At 49.4% G+C, this 26,848-nt stretch overlaps 1 protein-coding gene across 4 annotated transcripts in view; it reads right to left on the bottom strand.

Moving 5' to 3' along the window:
• LOC122920771 (transmembrane protein 272-like) overlaps positions 1 to 26,848 on the bottom strand; it is a 103,752-nt gene that overhangs the window by 20,393 nt on the left and 56,511 nt on the right. The gene's annotated exons all lie outside the window — the stretch shown is intronic.

The raw sequence follows: 26,848 nt of genomic DNA, 5'->3' as shown, positions 1-26,848 counted from the left end.
CAGGTCAGAGTGCGCTCTGTACGTCCTGACGCTGCATGTAGCCAGGACACAGCAGCGCCGGCCCTGAGAAGAGCGAGAAGAATGAGGGGTAAGTACTGTACAACGCTCACAGCGCTTCTCTCCCCCTCCTCCTGCAGACTAGTGATAATGGAAGCGATCGCTAGTATTCCCTTTATAAGATGCACTGCATCTTTTAAAGGGAAAAGTACAGTACCACTGGCAAGGGGGGGCTTCTGGGCCCCACTGGCATAGGGGCCCGGTCGTAACCCTACATGGCTGATTAACCTGTGTGCCAGTGCACAGCAAGGAGCATGATTCTATGCCTTGACAGCGAGTTGAGGTGAGTAATAACACCCACGATAAGTCTTTTCAAAATACACTTTCGTAGCACAATTAAGTCTTTTTAGGGCTTCCAAGCTAATAGGACACACAGGACTTGTTTGGTAGGACACACAGGATTTGTATCCTGCTTGTGATGCCAGAAATTGATGCAAGCCCAGGAGGAGCGGAAGCGGAGGATGGGAGTGGTAGTGGCTCTTGGGTGCAATGATTATTCATTATGCTCCCTTCAGCCAAGGCAAGGAGGGTGAATCCTTTCTTCTCTTGGGGCACAACCTGACACTGGAGCCATGTCTGATCATAGTTGGGATGACCTTGGTGTTGTGAGTTTGGTGCAGGTGCAAGGCAGGAGATGTAGGGTGCAGTAGTTGGCATACAACACTGCAGTCAGTAACAAGGCAGAGTGTAGAAAATAAGTCTTTTACTAAAGTGCAGAATGGGAGTTGTAGTACAACCGATATTAAGTCACAGTTTCCAAGGCAAGCTACATTGCAGCCTCTTGCTAATAGCTGTATATGGACAAACAGCAACAATGATGATGATAATAGGAGGAGTAGTCACTGAGATCCTTGTAAACACTTTGCAACCTCTCCAAGATAATTGCAAATGTGAAAAATTCATAAAAATGTGGTAGATGTCCCAGACTACAAATCATCCACAGAGAAAGTGTGGTAGATACCAGAAACTAAAAACAATCCACATGCAAAAAGTCTCACAATCAGCTCTGCAATTTCCGTACTAAAGGATGCAGATCGGCAAACAGTCAGCAAAACCATTATACAGGTGAAACTCGAAAAATTTGAATATCGTGCAAAGTTCATTTATTTTAGTAATGCAACTTAAAAGGTGAAACACATGAGATCGACTCATTACATGCAAAGCGAGATATTTCAAGCCTTTATTTGTTATAATTTGGATAATTATGGCTTATAGCTTATGAAACCCCAAAGTCACAATTTTGAGGTTCCCTTTGCTCAGGGGGTATGGATTAATTAGCTGACTAGAGTGTGACACTTTGAGCCTAGAATATTGAACCTTTTCACAAAATTCTAATTTTAAGCTGCATTATTGCAATTCCTTTTAATTTGCATTACTGAAATAAATGGACTTTTGCACGATATTCAAATTTTTTGAGTTTCACCTGTAAAGGGTGAAAGGTGCTGTTAAAGGGGTCCTGCAGCTTTTTCTTATTGATGATCTATGCTCTGGATAGATCACCAGCATCTGATCAGTGGGGGTCCAACACCTGGAACCCCTGCCGATCAGCTGTTTGAGAAGGCAGCGGCACTGGCAGTAGTGCCGCGGCCTTCTTGTTGTTTCCCACAGGCCCAGTGAGGTCACAACTAGTATCTCTGGCCTGGGCACGGCTAAGCCCCATTGAAGTGATCCCCGCCGATCAAATGCTGATCATCCATTTCACTGTTAATTCTTCCACAGCAAAGTCGATATCTGTCATAAACAGCTAGAACCTTCCTAGCACACATGGCCTTGTGTTTCTGGAAGTCTGTGAATGTCTTCTCTAGCTTTCCTTCAGGGATTATTCTCTCAACAGAAATGAATGATGTTTCTCCTGGAGCTGAACTAGCATCTGCCCCTTTCACAGGCAGAGCTAAAGGCCTCATGCACACGACCGTTATGTGCATCCGCGTCCGTTCCGTCATTTTTCACAGTTTAGCGGAGGTCCCATTCATTTCTATGGAGCTGTGAAAAAAAACGGAGTCCTCCTTTTTTTTCTCCATGATCGATGATTCCAGTCCGTCAAAAAAATATAACCTGTCCTATTCTTGTCAGTGAAAAACGGAGGACGGACCCATTCAAGTAAATGGGTCCATCAAAAAATAAAACGGATGCACAACTGGTATGTCATCCGTGTCCGCGTCCGTTTTTTTCTACAAGACCTTGGTGAAATAAAATTACACTTTTCATTAACCTTCCTTTTTTTTTCCCTGTTAGACACGGACCACTGAAGCCAAATCACTGACAGTGATAAAACACTATTGTGTGCATGAGGCCAAAATCTGAAGTGGCTGATGCAATACTCACTAAAAAACATCCTGAATCAGGGCATAATTAAACACCTATAGGCAGCTTTTGGAAATACTTACAAAGCATAATACTATTTAATCTGTTCATGTTTTGTATCAAATCAAGAACAATTTTCAAAAACTACTGTTCCCAACACCTCCTAAAAGCTAGATCCTAGACAGATGATGGCAAACTCATCCTGCTTCTCTTAGTCCAGTGATGTGCCCCCCTCTCCAAGTCTGTCAACTGGGCAAAATGTCTGAGTGTGTCAGAGTCACGTCTAGCAGGCAACAATCTATAACCAAGAAGTATATTACCCAAACGATTTTTTATAGGTCAGCGGGGTAAGCACTTACCCCTTCTTTTGGCAAGATCCAATGTCTGATCAGGTCACACCTGTAATCATTTTACATATCTTCCTGAGACTTAACTGCATGCTGAGTTTTTCAGCAATCTGGCATTTCTGTTTGCGTTTGTTATACTGTATTTTTTGTCAATGAGTGTATTAGCATTTAGGCCGGGAGGAGTCCGCAGGATCTCTCTGCATTCCGGCATTGCCAGAAGTTAACGCGTTGCTGCCTGGCATCATTAACTATAATGGGGACCAAAAAGCCTAATAAAAATTACCAAACCGCATCTATATAAATAGAGTTTATTAACACAATATAAAAGGTCTAATACAAACATGAAACTAAGTGCAGGGAAAAGGCGGCATCCACAAGAGGAAGACACAAAGGGTGACAGTCCATATAAGTAAGATCATAATAAAGTGCAAAAATTTTCAAACAACTTAGATGTCATTACTAGTGTTGGTCGAGCACCAAAGTGCTCGCGTAGAATGCCTCGGGATGCTCGGGTGCTCTACCGAGCACCCGAGCACAATGGAAGTCAATGGGGGAACCCAAGCATTAAACCAGGCACCCCCTGCTCTGAAGAGAGGAGGGTGTCTGGTTCCTAGGAAAAGGTCAGAAATTGATGGAAACACCGCCAAAATGGTTTGGGAACAGCATGGGGAGGATGTCTGGATGCATCTTGGACTCCCAGGTCATTGCTGGGAACGATGTCAGAGTAGTACGCCACTTTTACAGACTTTTACACATAAAGGAGGGCATCATACACACCCTTGAAAAATTACAATTGATGGCCTGCTGGTGACCCTGTAAAACATTAGGGGCGAGGGCCTGCTGCTGAGCTGACCATCTAAAAAAATTATTGTGGACGAGAGCCTGCTGCCGAACTGACCATCTTAAAATTTAGGGGTGAGGGTCTGCTGCTGAGCTGACCTTCTAAAACATTATGGTTGAGGGCCTGCTGGTGACCATCAAAAACATTAGGAGCGAGGGCAGCCTAATAAGCACGTTGAATTGATGGAGGAGGAGGAGGACAATAAAAGGGAGATTGAACCATATACCCTTTTTAGTGGTGGAAGGGTGCATGGGAATACAGTGTATTCAATACACTATAAAAGCCACATTTAGAGTGCCTTTATGTTCAGCCGCTTTACTCTGGTGGAGTAGAGAAGTCAGGGGCAATCCAGGCCTTGTTCATTTTTTTAAGAGTCAACAGGTCAGCATTTTCAGTTGACAGGTGGATGCACTTATTAGTTATTATGCCACCAGCAGCACTAAATAAACGCTCTGACAAAACGCTGGTGGCAGGGCAGGCCAGCACCTCAAAGGCATAGAGCGCCAGTTCGTGCCACGTGTCCAGCTTGGACACCCAATAGTTGTTAGGCACACAGGGATCACTGAGAACACCGAAACGGTCTGCTACTTACTCCTTCACCTTCTTCCAAAAAATTTCCCTCCTTGTGACACTAGGCTGCGAATCAGGGTGAAGGTGCTGGCGGGGTGTCATAAAACTGTCCCAGGCCTTGGAGAGTGTTACCCTGCCTCTGTTGGAACTGCTGTGTGTTCCCCTCATGTCACCTCCTCGGTTTGGCCAAGGAACTATGTACTCTGCAGCCAGCATTGTCAGCTGGAAATTTTTGGAGCAATTTTTCCTTCTGGTAATGCACCATTTTGCTCGTCCTCTCCACCACAGGAATGAGAGATGAGAAGTTCTCTTTGTAGCGGGGGTTGAGAAGGGTGAACAACCAGTAATCCGTGTTGGCCACAATACGTACAACGCGAGGGTCATGGGAAAGGCAGCCTAACATAAAGTCAGCCATGTGTGCCAGAGTCCCAACAGACAAGACTTCGCTGTCCTCACCAGGAGGATGACTCTCAATCTCCTCATCCTCTTCTTCTACCCATCCACGCTGAACAGATGGAATAAAGCTTCAATGGGTACTACCCACTGTAGCAGAGGCAACCATCTCCTGCTCCTCCTCCTTATCATCCAATTCGTGCTGGGAAGACGAACTAAGGGTGGTCTGGCTATAACCCTGTGTACTTTTTCTCCCCATTTCCACCTCTTCCACATGCAAAGTGTCCGCCTTAATTGTGAGCAGTGAGCGTTTGAGTAGATCCAGAAGTGGGATGGTTACGCTGATAATAGCGTTATTGCCGCTAACCATCTGTGTTAATTCCTCAAAGTTGCTTAAAACCTCACAGAGGTCAGATATCAATGCCCACTCGTCGCTTGTGAAGAGCCGAAGCTGACTGGAAAGGCAACGACCATGTTGCAGCTGGTATTCCACTACTGCCCGCTGGTGCTCACAAAGCCTGACCAACATGTGGAACGTCAAGTTCCAGCGTGTGCTCACGTCGCACAACAGCCTGTTGCCACTTCCCCACTGCAGTGCTAAACTGTCTCCAGCTAGTGACTCATGGCTGACTGATGCAGAATTCAGAGGTGGAAGTAGAGGAGGAACCGGAGGAGGAGAAGTGGGGGTTGGTGCCACTAACGTAGGTGGTGGCAGAAACCCTGATGGAATTGGGGCCCGCAATTCTTGGCGTCGGTAGCACCTGTGTCATCCCAGCGTACGACTCGCTCCCGGCCTCCACAACATTCACCCAGTGTACCGTCAGGGAAATGTAGTGTCCCTGGCTGAAAGCACTTGTTCATGTGTCTGTGGTTAAGAGGATCTTCCCAGTAACTGCGTTGGTCAGGGAACATGTGATGTTAAGGGACACATGCTGGTGTAAGGCTGGGGACAGATTGGCGGCTGGGGACAGAGTACTGTGTGAAAGCCTCAGTGTCCACAAGCCTAAATTGCAGCATTTCCAGGGCCAGTGATTTGGAAAGGTGCTCATTTAGCGCTATAGTCTGTGGGTGGGTGGCTGGCTGGGTATTTGCGCTTTCGTTCAAAGGACTGGGGTATAGACATCTGTACGCTGCGCTGGGACATAGAAGTGGATGTGCTAGATGATGGTGCTTGCAAAGGTCCAGGTGCATGGCGGGAGGCATCCGGGCCTGCGTCTTAGACAAGGGATTGGCCAGCACATAACACAGGGGAAGAGGAGGCAGTGGTGTGACCCGCAGACACTGGTTGTGGACCCAGGCGTTCGGCCCACCTATTAGGGTGCTTTGATGCGATGTCGCGGATCATGCTGGTGGTGGTGAGATTGCTAGTGTTCACGCCCCTGTTTTTTTTTGTTACGGCACAGGTTGCAAATGACTATTCTTTTATCGTCTGCACTTTCCTCAAAAAAGCGCCAGACTGCGGAACACCTACCCCTTGGCAAGGGACATTGCCGCAAGGGGGTTCTCCGGGGAACAGTTGCGGGCCTGTTGGGTGTGGCTGCCTTCTCCCTTTTGCCACCCCACTGCCTCTTCCAGCCTGTTGCAGTGCTGCGGATCTCTCCCCCTCTCTACTGCTGTCCTCTCTTGGCTTGCCACCTTCCCAGGTTGGGTCAGTGACTTCATTGTCCACCACCTCCTTTTCCACTTCTTCACTGTGGTCATCCTCCTGACTTGTTGACCTAACAACAGTTATTGATAACTGTGTCTCATCCTCATCATGAGCCACTAGAGACACTAATTGCCATTGACTTATTGGCAACTGTGTCGCATCATCATCATCCACCTCGTGAAACACTAATTGCCATTCCCCACCGTCATCTTCTTCTGACTGTGGAGGCTCTAGAGTTTGGGAATCAGGGCGCAAGACCTCCTCATGTCCCTCTTCAAGCGGGCTTGGTGAGAGGCCCAAATTAAGGAATGGTGATGAAAACAGCTCCTCGGAATATCAGAGTGTGGGATCACTTGTTTGGCAAGACTCTCCATGGTGGTTGGAAGGAGTATCGGGTAAGGATTCTGTTGACCAGACTCTTGGCTACTGAGACTAAACATTGTGGAAGACAGGGTGGTGCCTAACTGATTGGAAGCATTATCTGCTGCAATCCTGCAATCCAACCGACCACCTGGTTGCACTGGTCTGACTTTGAGAGTGGTGTTCTGCGCTGCCCTGCAAACTGGGACATGAAGCTAGGTATCGTGGATGAGTGTGTTTCTTGTGCTCTGGCAGCAGGCACAGCTTCACCGCGCCCAGGACCGCGGCCTCTGCGTGCACCATCAGCAGCACGGCTACTTCCCCGTCCCATACTGCTCGCCTTGCGCATAATAAATGGTACAGTATATACAGGGAGTGCAGAATTATTAGGCAAGTTGTATTTTTGAGGATTAATTTTATTATTGAACAACAACCATGTTCTCAATGAACCCAAAAAACTCATTAATATCAAAGCTGAATATTTTTAGGAAGTAGTTTTTAGTTTGTTTTTAGTTTTAGCTATTTTAGGGGGATATCTGTGTGTGCAGGTGACTATTACTGTGCATAATTATTAGGCAACTTAACAAAAAACTAATATATACCCATTTCAATTATTTCTTTTTACCAGTGAAACCAATATAACATCTCAACATTCACAAATATATATTTCTGACATTCAAAAACAAAACAGTGACCAATATAGCCACCTTTCTTTGCAAGGACACTCAAAAGCCTGCCATCCATGGATTCTGTCAGTGTTTTGATCTGTTCACCATCAACATTGCGTGCAGCAGCAACCACAGCCTCCCAGACACTGTTCAGAGAGGTGTACTGTTTTCCCTCCTTGTAAATCTCACATTTGATGATGGACCACAGGTTCTCAATGGGGTTCAGATCAGGTGAACAAGGAGGCCATGTCATTAGATTTTCTTCTTTTATAACCTTTCTTGCCAGCCACGCTGTGGAGTACTTGGACGCGTGTGATGGAGCATTGTCCTGCATAAAAATCAAGTTTTTCTTGAAGGATGCAGACTTCTTCCTGTACCACTGTGTCATGGTCTTACCTCCTTGCTGTTCCCTTCGTTTGACATGTGCTGGCGGCCATCTTGGTTTCTGGGTTTTCTTGTAGCCTCCCACCCTGCGGCTCCTCCTTCCCACTGGGAGGAGCTGGATGCCCAGCTCATATATATAGGAGGTCTGTGGCTTCAGTTCCTTGCTTGGTCCTCCTGTGTTCACATGCTTCCAAGACTGCTGCTGCTTCTGGTTCCTGATCCTGGCCTCGTCTGACTACCCCGTTGGTTCCTGATTCCGGCTTCGTCTGACTACCCCGTTGGTTCCTGATTCCGGCTTCGTCTGACTACCCCGTTGGTTCCTGTTCCTGGCTTCGTCTGACTACCCTTCTGGTTCCTGACCTCTGTCTCTGCAAGACCCGGCTTCGGTTTAGCCATCCGTTCGGACTTTGCTTACGGCTTGCTCTTCAATAAAACCTTCTTATTTTCCACTTATCTCTTGTTGTACGTCTGGTTCATGGTTCCATGACACACTGCTTGAAGAAGGTGTCTTCCAGAAACTGGCAGTAGGATTGGGAGTTGAGCTTGACTCCATCCTCAACCCGAAAAGGCCCCACAAGCTCATCTTTGATGATACCAGCCCAAACCAGTACTCCACCTCCACCTTGCTGGCGTCTGAGACGGACTAGAGCTCTCTGCCCTTTACCAATCCAGCCATGGGCCCATCCATCTGGCCCATCAAGACTCACTCTCATTTCATCAGTCCATAAAACCTTAGAAAAATCAGTCTTGAGATATTTCTTGGCCCAGTCTTGACGTTTCAGCTTGTGTGTCTTGTTCAGTGGTGGTCGTCTTTCAGCCTTTCTTACCTTGGCCATGTCTCTGAGTATTGCACACCTTGTGCTTTTGGGCACTCCAGTGATGTTGCAGCTCTGAAATATGGCCAAACTGGTGGCAAGTGGCATCTTGGCAGCTGCACGCTTGACTTTTCTCAGTTCATGGGCAGTTATTTTGCGCCTTGTTTTTCCACACGCTTCTTGCGACCCTGTTGACTATTTTGAATGAAACGCTTGATTGTTCAATGATCACGCTTCAGAAGCTTTGCAATTTTAAGAGTGCTGCATCCCTCTGCAAGATATCTCACTATTTTTGACTTTTCTGAGCCTGTCAAGTCCTTCTTTTGACCCATTTTGCCAAAGGAAAGGAAGTTGCCTAATAATTATGCACACCTGATATAGTGTGTTGATGTGATTAGACCACACCCCTTCTCATTACAGAGATGCACATCACCTAATATGCTTAATTGGTAGTAGGCTTTCGAGCCTATACAGCTTGGAGTAAGACAACATGCATAAAGAGGATGCTGTGGTCAAAATACTCATTTGCCTAATAATTCTGCACTCCCTGTACACAGATAGTGTGCCAGTACAAAAAAAAATACCCCCTTACCTTTCAGATCAGACCCCCATATCAAACCACAGATGAGAACCCCCCCCACACATCTCAGACCAGACCCCCTTTAGACCTCTGTCAGGCCCCATATCAGACCTCCATTAGACCTCCATGTCAGACCCTGCCCCAATATCAGACCTCAGATAAGACCCCCATTAGACCTCCAGACCCTATAAGACCTCCAAAGCCCCATATCTGACCCCCATTGGCCCTCCAATAAGACCCTCATTAGACCTCTCTAGATCTCCAGTCAGACCTTTTAGACCCTCAATCAGACCCCTAATCAGACCCCCAATCAGACCCTTCAGACCCCCCAATCAGACCTCAAATCAGACTATAAAATAAATGAACAAACTTACCTCTCCTGCTCTGCCGCTCCTCTCCCGGTCAGGCTGTCTTCATGGCTTCCTCTCCAGACCCCCCAAGTCAGACCTTTCCAGACACCCTTCTGTCAGACCTCTCCAGACCCCCCCCCCCTGTCAGACCTCTCCAGACCCCCGTCATACTTCTCCAGAACCCCCCGTCAGACTTTTCCAGACCCCCCCTGTCAGACCTCTCCAGACCCCCCCTGTCAGACCTCTCCAGACCCCCCTGTCAGACCTCTCCAGACCCCCCCGTCAGACCGCTCCAGACCCCTCTGTCAGACCTCTCCAGACCCCCCTGTCAGACCTCTCCAGACCCCCCCTGTCAGACCTCTCCAGACTCCCCCCTGTCAGACCTCTCCAGACTCCCCCCGTCAGACCTCTCCAGACTCCCCCCGTCAGACCTCTCCAGACCCCCGTCAGACCTCTCCAGACCCCCCGTTAGACCTCTCCAGACCCCCCATTAGACCTCCATAGCAGACCTCAGATCAGACTGTAAAATAATAAAGCAACTTACCTCTCCTGCCGCCACTCTCCTTGTCCTGCCTGCCTTCTCTTCTTAGGGCCCGTGTTGCTGTGACCTGACCTCCTGCAGTGTCAGGTCAGAGTACGCTCTGTACATCCTGATGCTGCAGGCAGCCAGGACACAGCAGCACGGGCCCCGGGAAGAGAGAGAGCAGGAGGAGGGGTAAGTTCACAGCGCTTTTCTCCCCCTCCTCCTGCAGACTGGTGAGCGCTTCCATAATGGTTCTTGTTTATTTGGGTAAGTGGTACAACGCGTTTCGGGGTTTAACCCCTTCTTCAGGTACAATTGACGATGCAAGTCAATTGTACCTGAAGAAGGGGTTAAACCCCGAAACGCGTTGTACCACTTGCCCAAATAAACAAGAACCATTATTACTCCAACTACTGGGTGGTGGTTTTTGCGCCGTGGGATACCCTTTCTTTTATTTGAACTACTGGCTTTCTGCGGGATTCCAGGCATCCCTGAACAGAAGTATCCATCCCGGGCTGCACACCATCCGTTGTGAGGAGTTCATGGCAATTCGATACATGTCCACATTAGAGTTGTGCCTAAACTAGCACAACTCTATCAGGTGAGCCTTCCCAGTGGAGATACCGATTTAATTTATCTTTAACGTTATTACCCTATGGTGCGCCATTCTTTTTTGTTCTATAGTGGAACGACGCCTGTTTCTGTTACATTTAGAACTGGTGCTGGATTTAGAACTGCGCCTCTTCATAACTTCGGCGGATCCTCCGCCGGCGATAGGCCTGTAATGAGACCAGCATCTAAAACGCTGTTTTTAATAAATGCGCCCGTAGTTTTCTGGTGTAAATGTAAAGAAAATGATTAAAAAACATATTTATGAAGGCCCTTGGGTACTGTAGTTTACAACATTTTCTGTCATTTTTCTAAGAAAAACAATGCTAGATCTGACCTTAACCTCACGAACAAGGCATGTGCCCTGGTGATATCTTGGCACATGATGTGTCGGGGAGAGATAGAGGCACACTGCTTGTATAGTGCAAAGTATTAGTAAATCCCTATCATTATTCTTCAGGGTTTAAACAGTATAATGTCATTTCTTTGTATGTTTTCAGTATAATACATAGGCTGTCTCAGTTCAATTGTGCCTACCTGATTTTAATACAGAGAAATGGCCCTTATGTTAATTTATTACTGATCATTCCTTTCCACCTATGTAAAATAGTTACATAATTAATGAGGCTAAGACACAAGCCTAGCAAGTTTAACACGTCAGCGTCACAATCTGAGTCAGCTGCCAATATTATCTCAAAATTACAAAACAAATCCTTTATATCACAATATAAGACAAGGAGTTTTACATCAATACAGCTTTGTCATTGTCCAAGTCCTTCAACTGTCTTAATGCTATGTGCACATCTATTCTTAGATTCCAACTCTGGAACACAATTCCGGAACCGCCCTATTCTGCATATGCCAGACGCTGCTGGTGCTGGACCAGATCCCATTGATTATAGGGGTGTCCATTGGGTTCCTGCAAGTATACCAGCATTTTACCAGCCAAAATGATGCTGCGTATGCAGCCAGCCTGGGAGGGGGGAGCGGAGGATGAGAGTGGTAGTTTTAGCCCTGAGGGTAGTAGTAGCAGTAGCAATTTCCACCTTTTCTTTCCCTCTACCTCTCCCTGGGACAGTTTAGTGACTGGAGCATGCACCCTTTCTTCCCTCAGTGTACACCCTGGTCTTGGGGTTCCTGCTTGGTGGTGAACGGGGTGTCCGTGATGTTAAAGGGGTTTTCCAGGCTTTTAATATTGATTACCTATCCGCAGGCCAACTGTAGTAAATAAGTAAGTCTCTTTACTAAAATGCTGAATAGGAGTAGTAGTATATCCAAGAGCAACAAGGCACAGTTCCAAAGATTCTCAGCAGAACCACAGGCTTTCATTGAGGTTCCTAATAAAATGCTCCTGCAAATTCCTGAGGACTGAGGGGTGAAGATATAGGGTACGGTCTTCAAACCGTCTCCAAGTGGGGAAGAGTGGATTAGCAGTAAGGGCTCTCTGCCATAAACGTACACAATACCTTGCTGACTGACGCTAATGCATGAGCTTGTAAATTCTGGACCATCTGGTTTATTTTCTTTCTTTGGAGCACTTTTGATGAAGTTTCTTCCTTGGCTGGAGATGAAAGTTCTCTAAGCTCGAGTCTAGCTCTGAATAGCATGCACATTTAGGTAATCTCTGTTCCTCGGGCAGAACTAGACTGAAGACTAACCAGGGGCAGACCCAGGTTCATCTCCTGGCAATCCTAGAGGATGATCCAAAATGTTAGCCATTGCTTGTCCATACAGTGCTGTTAGGTATACAAATACTGTAAATTAGAGCTTTTTACTTAGCAACATAACAATGTACCCTTTGCAGTGATATTCTGGGTACTGCACATGCAGCAGCATTTCGTCCTTTTTTGCCAGAATCTGCAACAGAGGATCCTGCCTGAACCTCACTGCAGATGTGAGCCTAGCATTATAAGCATTTTATTTGAATTCCTCAGTACCTGTCCGTACCCTATTCACTCTTCAATCCATTCTTATTTAGATTTAGAACCAGCAATTTGATATATACCCAAAATTGAGAGACTCCTGTGTTCTGTCTTTGCAGATTATGACAAGGGATCACTGTCAGTAATGTATTAGCCTTCAGGCTGACAAAGAATTCCCTAAATGTACAATGCAACATAAACAATGTTAGTCAGCACTTCCTAGAAAACACATATGTCCATGTACACGTGCGATGTGGCTGCAATGCATATCTGCCAGTCAACAAAAGGTGGCCTTGTGTCTGGCAGATGGGCTTGCAAACTTAGAAGAAAACATGCGCTGAGAATCTTACATTTATGTGCATAGTGAATATAGCAGGAGGGAAGGGATGCAAAGGAGCTCTTAATAAGCTCTGCCTCTAATGCCCTCAGATGTAAGGCTATTCTATAAGTCAATGTTCAGCTCTTAAAATAAGCCTTGAGACATGACTTACATATTAAAAAAGCCAGCACCTCATCTGCAGAAAGCTGTTTTGGGGTGATTGCCCCTCATCAGTGCAGAAGAGAGTACTGGCTTAACTGGGTGAGAGGCCCGTGTCTGGGTAAGGGGAGAACCAACTCTCCTTAGGTAGAGAACAGCTTAATCAGTATGAGGAGACAGTAAGTATTTGAGTTTATCATTTTTATTTGGCAGCATGCTGTTGGGCCACAATGGGGGGGGGGGGGGGCATTATTTTGTAACTGGGGGAAGTACTATGGGAACATTGGGAGCTCTAAAAAGGGGCATTTTTTTATTGGAACACATTAACAGGGGGCCACTATGGGGAAATTTGTTCTACTGGCGGCACTGGGTACAAGCACACATTATAGGGGGAAATATTACTACTGGGGCATTATTGACTACGAGGAACATGATTACTAGTATGGGCACTACTGGGCCTTATTACTTCTGGGGCAAAATAAGGGTCATCAGAAGAACATAAAAGTCGAGTGCGGTTAGATAGCCTCTTTGTCACGACCATGGGTATGGTCGTGACTCCTGATCCGCATGCGGTTGCCTGCGGTTTGGTGTTGTTGTCAACCACATGGTGAGGGCTGCTTGTCTGTTGCCTCACGTGTGGTTGCCGCTGGCAACATTGTTACATTTGGCAGTATAGCAGCCAAATGTAGTATCCAGTAGTAAATGCAGTATCCCATGCGGTTGTACCCGGCAACCTGTCTTTATAGGTGTGCCTTTTATCCATTTGGTGTGCACGGGGTTTATATGTGTGTGTGCACTGTGTTGTTCCTTTCACTTGCGGTTGTCTGTGGCAAAGTCGTGTCTATGTAGATGTGGTGGCAGTGTCTCGGCCTTCTGGCTGTTTCCAGGACATGTAATTGCCGGCGGTAACAGCTGCAGTGTGATACTTGTGTGTGTATTCCCCTTTAAGTGGTTTCACTACCCTGGTTTGTGTTGGAAGGGTTAACTCCCTTTCCTGTGTGTTTCTGTCTGGGCGTGGCCACTTTGGGCTATAAAGCCTCTGTGGAGATCAGAAGTCTGAGAGGTACTCCAGGCATGTTGCTGGAGTCATCCTCCTGGTATCCTATTCCATCTGCCAGTGAGCGCCACCTTTGTGGTCATAAAACCCATGTATGATGTCTAGTTGATGTGTTCCTTTCTATGTTTATTACAGCTATAGATGTCCTGGTTTCCTGTGTGTTTTGTGTGTTCTGTCTCCTTAGTGTTTGTGTGGACAGCAATACCTGGTGCATGGGTTCCAGTCAGCAAGGCTGTGGCAGGTTAGTTTGGAACTAGTGTTGTTCACCTGCCATATCTATATGTCTGTATATGTCTCCCATTCCTTGCAGCTTGGCCAGTGAGACTCCCGTTCCTCCGTATCCAGGAGGAACAGGTCGTCTTACCCTGCTCCTAGTGAAAGGGCCATCCTGAGGGCTAGTAGGGATTTCAAGGTTCCAGAGTATGAGCCCTCCCACCATCAGGGTCGGCTCATACAGCTAGGAGTCAAGGTCAGATTAGGGACACTATAGGAGGTGACCTGCTCCCTGATCCTGTGCTCCTGGCCAAGTGGCGACTAACATCTTAGGCATCGCACGGCTGAGGGTTTCCCCCATCCTCAGCCGTGAAACTCTTATCTCGAGGGGGCCCTATAAGACTCCTTGGAAATAGATTAAGTAGTATTGTTGAAATGTTGAACGTGATTCCACGTTATGTGGATATGTATACAGATTATATGGATAAAGAATAAGAGATACTCATGCCTGTGATAACAGGCTGTTTTCATTAAATGCTCAAACAGGGTTTCTATTCAAATTGTATTCTCCGACAAAATGTAAGAATATTTGATTGATGATGATTATAGAAAACTCTTGAACTTAATACCTGCTTTCTTATACCAATATGATTTGGTTTATGTTATAATTTACTATTTTGAAAACTTTAATAAAACTTAAATTTATAAGAAAAGTCGAGTGCACACCGAATCACGGAATTGGTCCGCAATGAAGGTCAGGTACAGAATGAAGGCACAGAACCCCACTGAAGCAGTGCGAAGTGCTTCCGTGGGGTTTCTCACCCTGCCTCCGCACCGCAAAAAAATAGACCTTGTTCTATTTTTTGCGGTGCGGTTGGATCACGGACCCATTCAAGTTAATTGGGTCTGGATCCATCTGTGGCAGCCGCATGAATATTGCCAATGCATTGAGGACCGCAAATTCTGGTCCCCAATGCACAGAATGGCCGAGCAACAGCTGAGTGCATAAGGCCTATGGTTCACACTTCAGTTATCTGGTCAGTTATTTCCTTTAGTTATTGTGAGCAAAATCAGGTGTAGGTCAAAAACACAGAATAGATGCAAATCTTTCCATTATACCTAATGTTTGAGTAGGGTTTACTACTGGTTTGGGCTCACAATTGCGGATCCGCAAAACACGGAGAGCAGCCTCGTGCGTTCTGCATTTTTCAGACTGCACATGGCCTACCCTATGATAGAAATGCCTATTCTTGTCTGTGACTTTGGACAAGAATAGGAAATGCTCTGAATTTTTGCGGGGGCCACAGAACGTAACTACGGTGTTCTGTCCGTATCGTTTGCGTCCCCATTGAAATGAATGGGTCTGCTCCCATTCCTGAATTATGTATGTGTGAATTTACCCTAACTGATAGCAATAACTGACCAAAAAATTAAAGTGTGAACTTGGCCTTAGATTGATTCATTCTTTTATCATCAGCTTTGCATCAATGCATCTTTACAAATGTGTATTTGTACATTATGGCCCTTTCAAAGTAAACTGTGTGCTGATTAGTTTCTCTAATAATGTGACATTAAGTCTGAATCAAACATTGACACTGATTACATGGTGGGTGTAAAAGGTATGACACCATGGGGAAAGCATTGAATATAATTATTGGGTCCATTACAATAAAGCCTTGCTTGTTTCCATAACTACTGCTAACAATGTGTTAGTAAAATAACTTCTGTAAAACCTGCTGCAGCACTAATGCGATCCATGACCTTTCTATCTCTCGTCCTTATACACTCCTGTATTCCTGGCATTGTGTTCCTGTATCCTGACCTTGGCTCTGCTCGTTTGACCTCGCTTCTGCTCAACCCCTGCAGTGGCGGATCCAGAGCCTGGTCTCGGGAGGGGCACTTTCAGATTATTTTCTGTCCGCCGCCACAAAACAATGGTGCTTATAGAACAGACTACACAGTGTAGCGGTATACTGTACATTGTGTGGCACAGTGTAGAGGTATACTGTATATTGTGTGGCACAGTGTATGCTATATGTGTATAACATAAACATATTTCACAAGAAAACTTACAATTACTTGGTTTGCCCCTTGGGGATCTCGGACGCCAATTCACCACTTTGGCCGGGGGCTTCGGCGGAGCTGATGTGTTTTATCCTAATGAGAAAGATTTCATAATAAGGATTTGAAGAAGGGGCAGAAGAATAGCAGAGCAGGGAGAGGCTGGTGCTGCTACTAGGGGGTCATACCATGGGGGAGTAATAAAGCCCACCATAATGCCCCCCCATAGAAATAATTCTTCTTATAATGTGACAGTGCAACAAATACCCCCTTGTAATGCCCCCAGTTGAGCTAATGTCCCCATAGTGCCCCCATAATGTGCCAGTATAAATACCTCTATATAGTGCCCCCAGTAAATGCCCCCATAGTGCTCCAAACCCTCCTTCCTCCTAGTGCCCCCCATAATGTACCAGTATAAAATGCTCCAGTAGAAGCCCTCAGTGTCCACCATAATTTGCAAGTATAAAATACCCCTTCTTAGTGCCCCCCGTAGATGACCCCATAGTACTCCTCTCCCCCCTTCCCCATAGTACCCACCATAATGTGTCCCAGTATAAAATTGTACTGTACAGAAGCCCCATATAAAATACCCCTTCTTTGTGGTCTCAGTAGATGCCCCTATAGTGCCCCCAATCATGTGCCAGTATTAACAGCCCCCCATGTGCCAATATTGATAACATCCCCCCAATGTGCCAGTATTAATAACATCCCCCCCAATGTGCCAGTATTAATAACATCCCCCCCAATGAGCCAGTATTAACATCCCCCAATATGCCTGTATTAATAACATCCCCCCAATGTGCCAGTATTAATAACATCCCCCCAATGTGCCAGTATTAATAAAAGCCCCCCCATGTGCCAGTATTAATAAAAGCCCCCCCATGTGCCAGTATTAATAAAAGCCCCCCATGTGCCAGTAATAATAACAGCCCCCCCATGTGCCAGTAATAATAACAGCCCCCCCATGCGCCAGTAATAATAACAGCCCCCCCATGTGCCAGTAATAATAACACCCCCCCCATGTGCCAGTAATAATAACAGCCCCCCCATGTGCCAGCAATAACAGCCCCCCGTGAGCAAGCAATAACAGCCCCCCCGTGTGCCAGTATTAACAGCCCCCCTGTGCCAGTATTAACAGTAACAGCCCCCCTGTGCCAGTATTAACAGACCCCTGTGCCAGTACTAACAGCCCCCCTGTGCCAGTACTAACAGCCCCCCCTGTGCCAGTATTAACAGCCCCCCTGTGCCAGTATTAACAGCCCCCCCTGTGCCAGTATTAACAGCCCCCCCGTGCCAGTATTAACAGCCCCCTGTGCCAGTATTAACAGCCCCCCTGTGCCAGTATTAACAGCCCCCCCTGTGCCAGTTTTAACAGCCCCCCCTGTGCCAGTTTTAACAGCCCCCCCTGTGCCAGTATTAACAGCCCCCCCTGTGCCAGTATTAACAGCCCCCCCATGCCAGTATTAACAGCCCCCCTGTGCCAGTATTAACAGCCCCCCCTTGTGCCAGTATTAACAGCCCCCCCGTGCCAGTATTAACAGCCCCCCCCTGTGCCAGTATTAACAGCCCCCCGTGCCAGTATTAACAGCCCCCCCGTGCCAGTATTAACAGCCCCACAGCCCCCCTGTGCCAGTATTAACAGCCCCCCTGTGCCAGTATTAACAACCCCCCTGTGCCAGTATTAACAGCCCCCCTGTGCCAGTATTAACAGCCCCCCCTTGTGCCAGTATTAACAGCCCCCCCGTGCCAGTATTAACAGCCCCCCCATGCCAGTATTAACAGCCCCCCTGTGCCAGTATTAACAGCCCCCCCCCGTGCCAGTATTAAGAGCCCCACAGCCCCCCTGTGCCAGTATTAACAGCCCCCCTGTGCCAGTATTAACAACCCCCCTGTGCCAGTATTAACAGCCCCCCTGTGCCAGTATTAACAGCCCCCCTGTGCCAGTATTAACAGCCCCCGTGCCAGTATTAACAGCCCCCCGTGCCAGTATTAACAGCCCCCCTGTGCCAGTATTAACAGTAACAGCCCCCCTGTGCCAGTATTAACAGACCCCCTGTGCCAGTATTAACAGCCCCCCTGTGCCAGTATTAACAGCCCCCCCTGTGCCAGTATTACCAGCCCCCCTGTGCCAGTATTAACAGCCCCCCTGTGCCAGTATTAACAGCCCCCCCTGTGCCAGTATTAACAGCCCCCCCATGCCAGTATTAACAGCCCCCCCTGTGCCAGTATTAACAGCCCCCCCTGTGCCAGTTTTAACAGCCCCCCGTGCCAGTTTTAACAGCCCCCCCTGTGTTAGTTTTAACAGCCCCCCCTGTGCCAGTATTAACAGCCCCCCTGTGCCAGTATTAACAGCCCCCCCATGCCAGTATTAACAGCCCCCCTGTGCCAGTATTAACAGCCCCCCCTTGTGCCAGTATTAACAGCCCCCCCGTGCCAGTATTAACAGCCCCCCCTGTGCCAGTATTAACAGCCCCCCCGTGCCAGTATTAACAGCCCTCCCCGTGCCAGTATTAACAGCCCCCCCGTGCCAGTATTAACAGCCCCACAGCCCCCCTGTGCCAGTATTAACAGCCCCCCTTTGCCAGTATTAACAACCCCCCTGTGCCAGTATTAACAGCCCCCCTGTGCTAGTATTAACAGCCCCCCCCGTGCCAGTATTAACAGCCCCCCCTGTGCCAGTATTAACAGCCCCCCGTGCCAGTATTAACAGCCCCACAGCCCCCCTGTGCCAGTATTAACAGCCCCCCTGTGCCAGTATTAACAACTCCCCCTGAGCCAGTATTAACAGCCCCCCCTGTGCCAGTATTAACAGCCCCCCCCCCTGTGCCAGTATTAACAGCCCCCCCCGTGCCAGTATTAACAGCCCCCCCCTGTGCCAGTATTAACAGCCCCCCCTGTGCCAGTATTAACAGACCCCCCTGTGCCAGTATTAACAGCCCCCCGTGCCAGTATTAACAGCCCCCCCGTGCCAGTATTAACAGCCCTACAGCCCCCCTGTGCCAGTATTAACAGCCCCCCCGTGCCAGTATTAACAGCTCCCCTGTGCCAGTATTAACAGCCCCCCCCTTGTGCCAGTATTAACAGCCCCCCTGTGCCAGTATTAACAGCCCCCCGTGCCAGTATTAACAGCCCCCCGTTCCAGTATTAACAGCCCCCCCGTGCCAGTATTAACAGCCCCCCTGTGCCAGTATTAACAGTAACAGCCCCCCTGTGCCAGTATTAACAGACCCCCTGTGCCAGTATTAACAGCCCCCTTGTGCCAGTATTAACAGCCCCCCCTGTGCCAGTATTAACAGCCCCCCTGTGCCAGTATTAACAGCCCCCCCTGTGCCAGTATTAACAGCCCCCCCTGTGCCAGTATTAACAGCCCCCCCGTGCCAGTATTAACAGCCCCCCCGTGCCAGTATTAACAGCCCCCCCTGTGCCAGTTTTAACAGCCCCCCGTGCCAGTTTTAACAGCCCCCCGTGCCAGTTTTAACAGCCCCCCGTGCCAGTTTTAACAGCCCCCCCGTGCCAGTATTAACAGTTCCCCCTGTGCCAGTATTAACAGCCCCCCCTGTGCCAGTATTAACAGCCCCCCCGTGCCAATATTAACAGCCCCCCCGTGCCAGTATTAACAGCCCCCCCGTGCCAGTATTAACAGCCCCCCCTGTGCCAGTATTAACAGCCCCCCCTGTGCCAGTATTAACAGCCCCCCCTGTGCCAGTATTAACAGTAACAGCCCCCCTGTGCCAGTATTAACAGACCCCCTGTGCCAGTATTAACAGCCCCCCTGTGCCAGTATTAACAGCCCCCCCTGTGCCAGTATTACCAGCCCCCCTGTGCCAGTATTAACAGCCCCCCTGTGCCAGTATTAACAGCCCCCCCTGTGCCAGTATTAACAGCCCCCCCATGCCAGTATTAACAGCCCCCCCTGTGCCAGTATTAACAGCCCCCCCTGTGCCAGTTTTAACAGCCCCCCGTGCCAGTTTTAACAGCCCCCCCTGTGTCAGTTTTAACAGCCCCCCCCTGTGCCAGTATTAACAGCCCCCCCTGTGCCAGTATTAACAGCCCCCCTGTGCCAGTATTAACAGCCCCCCCTTGTGCCAGTATTAACAGCCCCCCCGTGCCAGTATTAACAGCCCCCCCTGTGCCAGTATTAACAGCCCCCCCGTGCCAGTATTAACAGCCCTCCCCGTGCCAGTATTAACAGCCCCCCCGTGCCAGTATTAACAGCCCCACAGCCCCCCTGTGCCAGTATTAACAGCCCCCCTTTGCCAGTATTAACAACCCCCCTGTGCCAGTATTAACAGCCCCCCTGTGCTAGTATTAACAGCCCCCCCCGTGCCAGTATTAACAGCCCCCCCTGTGCCAGTATTAACAGCCCCCCCTGTGCCAGTATTAACAGCCCCCCGTGCCAGTATTAACAGCCCCACAGCCCCCCTGTGCCAGTATTAACAGCCCCCCTGTGCCAGTATTAACAACTCCCCCTGTGCCAGTATTAACAGCCCCCCCTGTGCCAGTATTAACAGCCCCCCCCCCCTGTGCCAGTATTAACAGCCCCCCCGTGCCAGTATTAACAGCCCCCCCCTGTGCCAGTATTAACAGCCCCCCCTGTGCCAGTATTAACAGACCCCCCTGTGCCAGTATTAACAGCCCCCCGTGCCAGTATTAACAGCCCCCCGTGCCAGTATTAACAGCCCTACAGCCCCCCTGTGCCAGTATTAACAGCCCCCCCGTGCCAGTATTAACAGCTCCCCTGTGCCAGTATTAACAGCCCCCCCCTTGTGCCAGTATTAACAGCCCCCCTGTGCCAGTATTAACAGCCCCCCGTGCCAGTATTAACAGCCCCCCGTGCCAGTATTAACAGCCCCCCCGTGCCAGTATTAACAGCCCCCCTGTGCCAGTATTAACAGTAACAGCCCCCCTGTGCCAGTATTAACAGGCCCCCTGTGCCAGTATTAACAGCCCCCTTGTGCCAGTATTAACAGCCCCCCCTGTGCCAGTATTAACAGCCCCCCTGTGCCAGTATTAACAGCCCCCCCTGTGCCAGTATTAACAGCCCCCCCTGTGCCAGTATTAACAGCCCCCCCGTGCCAGTATTAACAGCCCCCCCTGTGCCAGTATTAACAGCCCCCCCTGTGCCAGTATTAACAGCCCCCCCTGTGCCAGTATTAACAGCCCCCCCGTGCCAGTATTAACAGCCCCCCCTGTGCCAGTATTAACAGCCCCCCCTGTGCCAGTTTTAACAGCCCCCCGTGCCAGTTTTAACAGCCCCCCGTGCCAGTTTTAACAGCCCCCCGTGCCAGTTTTAACAGCCCCCCCGTGCCAGTATTAACAGTTCCCCCTGTGCCAGTATTAACAGCCCCCCCTGTGCCAGTATTAACAGCCCCCCGTGCCAATATTAACAGCCCCCCATGCCAGTATTAACAGCCCCCCCGTGCCAGTATTAACAGCCCCCCCTGTGCCAGTATTAACAGCCCCCCTGTGCCAGTATTAACAGCCCCCCCTGTGCCAGTATTAACAGCCCCCCGTGCCAGTATTAACAGCCCCCCCTGTGCCAGTATTAACAGCCCCCCCCCCTGTGCCAGTATTAACAGCCCCCCCGTGCCAGTATTAACAGCCCCCCCCCTGTGCCAGTATTAACAGCCCCCCCTGTGCCAGTATTAACAGACCCCCCTGTGCCAGTATTAACAGCCCCCCGTGCCAGTATTAACAGCCCCCCCGTGCCAGTATTAACAGCCCTACAGCCCCCCTGTGCCAGTATTAACAGCCCCCCCATGCCAGTATTAACAGCTCCCCTGTGCCAGTATTAACAGCCCCCCCCTTGTGCCAGTATTAACAGCCCCCCTGTGCCAGTATTAACAGCCCCCCGTGCCAGTATTAACAGCCCCCCGTGCCAGTATTAACAGCCCCCCCGTGCCAGTATTAACAGCCCCCCTGTGCCAGTATTAACAGTAACAGCCCCCCTGTGCCAGTATTAACAGGCCCCCTGTGCCAGTATTAACAGCCCCCTTGTGCCAGTATTAACAGCCCCCCCTGTGCCAGTATTAACAGCCCCCCTGTGCCAGTATTAACAGCCCCCCCTGTGCCAGTATTAACAGCCCCCCCTGTGCCAGTATTAACAGCCCCCCCGTGCCAGTATTAACAGCCCCCCCTGTGCCAGTATTAACAGCCCCCCCTGTGCCAGTTTTAACAGCCCCCCGTGCCAGTATTAACAGCCCCCCGTGCCAGTATTAACAGCCCTACAGCCCCCCTGTGCCAGTATTAACAGCCCCCCCGTGCCAGTATTAACAGCTCCCCTGTGCCAGTATTAACAGCCCCCCCCTTGTGCCAGTATTAACAGCCCCCCTGTGCCAGTATTAACAGCCCCCCGTGCCAGTATTAACAGCCCCCCGTGCCAGTATTAACAGCCCCCCCGTGCCAGTATTAACAGCCCCCCTGTGCCAGTATTAACAGTAACAGCCCCCCTGTGCCAGTATTAACAGGCCCCCTGTGCCAGTATTAACAGCCCCCTTGTGCCAGTATTAACAGCCCCCCCTGTGCCAGTATTAACAGCCCCCCTGTGCCAGTATTAACAGCCCCCCCTGTGCCAGTATTAACAGCCCCCCCTGTGCCAGTATTAACAGCCCCCCCGTGCCAGTATTAACAGCCCCCCCTGTGCCAGTATTAACAGCCCCCCCCCGTGCCAGTTTTAACAGCCCCCCGTGCCAGTTTTAACAGCCCCCCGTGCCAGTTTTAACAGCCCCCCCGTGCCAGTATTAACAGTTCCCCCTGTGCCAGTATTAACAGCCCCCCCTGTGCCAGTATTAACAGCCCCCCGTGCCAATATTAACAGCCCCCCCATGCCAGTATTAACAGCCCCCCCGTGCCAGTATTAACAGCCCCCCCTGTGCCAGTATTAACAGCCCCCCCTGTGCCAGTATTAACAGCCCCCCCTGTGCCAGTATTAACAGCCCCCCTGTGCCAGTATTAACAACTCCCCCTGTGCCAGTATTAACAGCCCCCCCTGTGCCAGTATTAACAGCCCCCCCCCCTGTGCCAGTATTAACAGCCCCCCCGTGCCAGTATTAACAGCCCCCCCCCTGTGCCAGTATTAACAGCCCCCCCTGTGCCAGTATTAACAGACCCCCCTGTGCCAGTATTAACAGCCCCCCGTGCCAGTATTAACAGCCCCCCCGTGCCAGTATTAACAGCCCTACAGCCCCCCTGTGCCAGTATTAACAGCCCCCCCATGCCAGTATTAACAGCTCCCCTGTGCCAGTATTAACAGCCCCCCCCTTGTGCCAGTATTAACAGCCCCCCTGTGCCAGTATTAACAGCCCCCCGTGCCAGTATTAACAGCCCCCCGTGCCAGTATTAACAGCCCCCCCGTGCCAGTATTAACAGCCCCCCTGTGCCAGTATTAACAGTAACAGCCCCCCTGTGCCAGTATTAACAGGCCCCCTGTGCCAGTATTAACAGCCCCCTTGTGCCAGTATTAACAGCCCCCCCTGTGCCAGTATTAACAGCCCCCCTGTGCCAGTATTAACAGCCCCCCCTGTGCCAGTATTAACAGCCCCCCCTGTGCCAGTATTAACAGCCCCCCCGTGCCAGTATTAACAGCCCCCCCTGTGCCAGTATTAACAGCCCCCCCTGTGCCAGTTTTAACAGCCCCCCGTGCCAGTTTTAACAGCCCCCCGTGCCAGTTTTAACAGCCCCCCGTGCCAGTTTTAACAGCCCCCCCGTGCCAGTATTAACAGTTCCCCCTGTGCCAGTATTAACAGCCCCCCCTGTGCCAGTATTAACAGCCCCCCCGTGCCAATATTAACAGCCCCCCTGTGCCAGTATTAACAGCCCCCCCGTGCCAGTATTAACAGCCCCCCCTGTGCCAGTATTAACAGCCCCCCCTGTGCCAGTATTAACAGCCCCCCCCTTGTGCCAGTATTAACAGCCCCCCCCTGTGCCAGTATTAACAGCCCCCCCGTGCCAGTATTAACAGCCCCCCGTGCCAGTATTAACAGCCCCCCCCCTGTGCCAGTATTAACAGCCCCCCCTGTGTTAGTATTAACAGCCCCCCGTGCCAGTATTAACAGCCCCACAGCCCCCCTGTGCCAGTATTAACAGCCCCCCATGCCAGTATTAACAGCCCCCCTGTGCCAGTATTAACAGCCCCCCCTTGTGCCAGTATTAACAGCCCCCCCTGTGCCAGTATTAACAGCCCCCCCTGTGCCAGTATTAACAGCCACCCCGTGCCAGTATTAACAGCCCCCCCCATGCCAGTATTAACAGCCCCACAGCCCCCCTGTGCCAGTATTAACAGCCCCCCTGTGCCAGTATTAACAACCCCCCTGTGCCAGTATTAACAGCCCCCCTGTGCTAGTATTAACAGCCCCCCCCGTGCCAGTATTAACAGCCCCCCCCTGTGCCAGTATTAACAGCCCCCCCTGTGTTAGTATTAACAGCCCCCCGTGCCAGTATTAACAGCCCCACAGCCCCCCTGTGCCAGTATTAACAGCCCCCCTGTGCCAGTATTAACAACTCCCCCTGTGCCAGTATTAACAGCCCCCCCTGTGCCAGTATTAACAGCCCCCCCTGTGCCAGTATTAACAGCCCCCCCTGTGCCAGTATTAACAGTCCCCCCTCCCGTGCCAGTATTAACAGCCCCCCCTGTGCCAGTATTAACAGCCCCCCTGTGCCAGTATTAACAGCCCCCCCGTGCCAGTATTAACAGCCCCACAGCCCCCCTGTGCCAGTATTAACAGCCCCCCTGTGCCAGTATTAACAGCCCCTTTGTGCCAGTATTAACAGCCCCCCTGTGCCAGTATTAACAGCCCCCCTGTGCCAGTATTAACAGCCCCCCGTGCCAGTATTAACAGCCCCCCGTGCCAGTATTAACAGCCCCCCTGTGCCAGTATTAACAGCCCCCCTGTGCCAGTATTAACAACCCCCCCGTGCCAGTCTAAGTATTGTATATATTAAAAAAAAAAAAAAAAAAACATACTTACCTCCATGTCAGCGATGCGATGCAGGCCTCTTCCGGCCTGTGTAGGTCCTAGGTGAAGACCAAAGTGAAATCTTCATAAAACTTACCAGGAAATATTAAAGGACCTTAACATGTATAGCTTGGAAGAAAGACGAGACAGAGGGGATATGATAGAAACTTTTAAATACATAAAGGGAATCAACAAGGTAAAAGAGGAGAGAATATTTAAAAGAAGAAAAACTGCTACAAGAGGACATAGTTTTAAATTAGCGGGGCAAAGGTTTAAAAGTAATATCAGGAAGTATTACTTTACTGAGAGAGTAGTGGATGCATGGAATAGCCTTCCTGCAGAAGTGGTAGCTGCAAATACAGTGAGGGAGTTTAAGCATGCATGGGATAGGCAGAAGGCCATCCTTCATATAAGATAGGGCCAGGGGCTATCCATAGTATTCAGTATACAGGTCCTTCTAAAAAAATTAGCATATTGTGATAAAGTTCATTATTCTCTGTAATGTACTGATAAACATTAGACTTTCATATATTTTAGATTCATTACACACCAACTGAAGACGTTCAAGCCTTTTATTGTTTTAATATTGATGATTTTGGCATACAGCTCATGAAAACCCCAAATTCCTATCTAAAAAAATTAGCATATCATGAAAAGGTTCTCTAAACGAGCTATTAACCTAATCATCTGAATCAACGAATTAACTCTAAACACCTGCAAAAGATTCCTGAGGCTTTTAAAAACTCCCAGCCTGGTTCATTACTCAAAACCGCAATCATGGGTAAGACTGCCGACCTGACTGCTGTCCAGAAGGCCATCATTGACACCCTCAAGCAAGAGGGTAAGACACAGAAAGAAATTTCTGACCGAATAGGCTGTTCCCAGAGTGCTGTATCAAGGCACCTCAGTGGGAAGTCTGTGGGAAGGAAAAAGTGTGGCAGAAAACGCTGCACAACGAGAAGAGGTGACCGGACCCTGAGGAAGATTGTGGAGAAGGACCGATTCCAGACCTTGGGAGACCTGCGGAAGCAGTGGACTGAGTCTGGAGTAGAAACATCCGGAGCCACCGTGTACAGGCGTGTGCAGGAAATGGGCTACAGGTGCCGCATTCCCCAGGTCAAGCCACTTTTGAACCAGAAACAGCGGCAGAAGCGCCTGACCTGGGCTACAGAGAAGCAGCACTGGACTGTTGCTCAGTGATCCAAAGTACTTTTTTCGGATGAAAGCAAATTTTGCATGTCATTCGGAAATCAAGGTGCCAGAGTCTGGAGGAAGACTGGGGAGAGGGAAATGCCAAAATGCCTGGAGTCCAGTGTCAAGTACCCACAGTCAGTGATGGTCTGGGTTGCCATGTCAGCTGCTGGTGTTGGTCCACTGTGTTTTATCAAGGGCAGGGTCAATGCAGCTAGCTATCAGGAGATTTTGGAGCACTTCATGCTTCCATCTGCTGAAAAGCTTTATGGAGATGAAGATTTCATTTTTCAGCACGACCTGGCACCTGCTCACAGTGCCAAAACCACTGGTAAATGGTTTACTGACCATGGTATTACTGTGCTCAATTGGCCTGCCAACTCTCCTGACCTGAACCCCATAGAGAATCTGTGGGATATTGGGAAGAGAAAGTTGAGAGACGCAAGACCCAACACTCTGGATGAGCTTAAGGCCGCTATCGAAGCATCCTGGGCCTCCATAACACCTCAGCAGTGCCACAGGC

This window comes from Bufo gargarizans, chromosome 10 (genome assembly GCF_014858855.1).
Source record: "Bufo gargarizans isolate SCDJY-AF-19 chromosome 10, ASM1485885v1, whole genome shotgun sequence".
NCBI lineage: Eukaryota > Metazoa > Chordata > Amphibia > Anura > Bufonidae > Bufo > Bufo gargarizans.
This window is presented reverse-complemented; position numbering and strand designations above follow the sequence as displayed.